Below are 2,435 nucleotides of genomic sequence, written 5' to 3' on the forward strand. Positions count from 1 at the left end.
GTGTGTTACTGTAGATGTCTGTGTATCTAACCTTTGTTCCCTTGGGCAGTCAGTGGGCTGCTATTTATCCAGCAGCCACTAATGCAGCGGGCAGGAAGGACGAGATAGGGCTGTGGAGATGGCGAGGACATGACAACCGGCCATATGGACTGTGTGTGTGTGTTGCGTTGCTCATGTTACTGATGTTCAGGATTTGGAGTTGAAACAAGTTGTTGGACAAACATTTTGGCGATTTGTTAGTCGGTCCTTTATCAAAACATTCACTAGTTCCAGCTTTTAAAATGTGAACACTGTGCTGCATAAAACCAACATTTAGAAGACGTTACCTCGGACTTCGGAAAGTAGCTATTTCCATTATCAATTACTGTGCTGATCTTTTTCTTTTTCTTTTTTTTTTTTGGTCTGCAAAGTGAATCAGTAGATGGTAAAAGATGCCCCTCGCATTTTCCCAAAGGTCAAAGTGATGTCTTCAAATTGTTTTTTGCAACCGACACAAACTTTTGACTTTACTTTTCTAGAAGATTATAAAAACGGACTTAAATGATTAATCGATTATCAAAATAGTAAATAAGTGTTCTTTTCATTGAATAATTGACTAATTGTTTCAGCTGTAGTTGCAGCCCTAATTGGCAGTACCACAGAACTCATTGCTCATTTTTTGTGGTAACCAGTAATTACTAGTAAGCTTAGTAATGTGTCTGTTATAAAAGAAAATGCTTGATGTTTTTTCTTTCCGTTTTTTTAAATTCTTAAGTTTTTGCACTACTTCGTTTAGGTAGAATATTCGATCCACAGACCTTCATCAGGTCACATTCATTTAGCACTTTTAGCGTGTATGTGGGAGAAATATTAGACACCTATCACCTGTATGATATGTACAGTAGGTTCCTCCTTTGACATTGTATCCCTCTATAGAATGTTCTTCTGTTTGATTGAGCCAACATTATTTATCTATTGAGTTTAACTTTTGACATTTGTAAATGCACTATTATTGTTTACTATTTACATATATATAAATAAATAAAGATCTGAGGACCAAAATGTTTAGAACAGGTAGAAAAACATAATTCATGTTTAATATAAATGAAACTAGATGAATGCTGTCAGATCACTCAGAAACCAAACAAAACTTTCATTTCCATTTCCCTGCGTCTTCTCCCAGTGACCGCTCCCGTCACTATTGTTCCTGTTGCAACTTGCTGCTCTCTTTGATATGATTGTGTGTTATTACTTGGTTTCATGATACTTCATCTACACTTGACGCTCAGAATAATATTGTAAAGATTTGGTTTTGGTGGCCACCCTGCCCAGGATAGCAGCTCTCAGTCTTCTCTCTGGCCGTATTACGGCCCACCTGAAGGGATAAAAGGGACAAGATATTGACTTCATGCTCTCATCTGGGTTTTCTATCGATCTTATGATCCTGTGTGTGTGCACACGTTGCCATCGACCCCTCAGTCCAATTCTGTGATGCCCCTCCCGGCCCTCAAAGTGATAGCATTACTAGCAGATAGCATTGGATCTGTTAGCTCTCCAGTTAAGGGTGAAATGCTCCTCAGTGTTTATTAGTGGCAAAAAAAGGCGCTGTGGTCTCTGCTCCTCTTCCAGTAGAACCCTGCAGACCCTAATCATAGGGATGGAGGGAGGTGAGAGTCATCATTGGTGAATCATTTACTAGTTCGAAAAGCAAGTATCCTGTAGTATTGACTTTAATGCAGCCGAGGAACAGAATGATTTTACACTGAGTTCTGGCAATAATAAATCTTCTTTCTTCATTCACCTTCAGATCGTGTTAAAGTGTGGAACAAAGAAAAAGAAGTGTATCGGAGGCTGAAGGAAGTGCCAGAGAAAGCCTTGGCCACCAGTGGCTACTCGGAGATTAACCTGGCCAAACTCTTCCAGGCCTTCTCCTCCATCAAGTAAAACAATACACACACCTCTGCAAAGACGACGCCACCGAGGGGGCTCCGACATCTGCCTCAAAGCCGGAGACTTGCACATTCAACTGCATTCGTTTTGTCTGTTATTGGTGTCCCATTATAGCAGAATTTAGGTTTTGACCTCCTAACCTCCATATCATCTTCCCTGAACCTAATGGGCCTGTTATATGACCTAACACCCAATCACTCTTCTCCCCGTCTCCACTTTCGTCGCATAGACACTCATGACGTGACCTCATCACCCTGACTCTGTATGGTAAAGGGGTGCAGCAATCATACCTAAATGACAGTCTATTGTGTGTGTGTGTGTGCGCGCGTGTAAAAAAAAAAAAGTGACTTATCCTCAGAGCAGCCAGTATACTCCAAAAGCCGCTAATTAGCCAATGATAGTGACCCCGGCCACTAAGACCACTGGAGGCCTGCAGCGATCGGACACTTGTTCTGATTACCACCATTCATCCCGAGTGTGTGTTCCCCTCCGTGTGTGTGTGTGTG

Source organism: Morone saxatilis, unplaced genomic scaffold (assembly GCF_004916995.1).
Source record: "Morone saxatilis isolate NCDOM2014 unplaced genomic scaffold, NCSU_SB_2.0 Contig0, whole genome shotgun sequence".
NCBI lineage: Eukaryota > Metazoa > Chordata > Actinopteri > Moronidae > Morone > Morone saxatilis.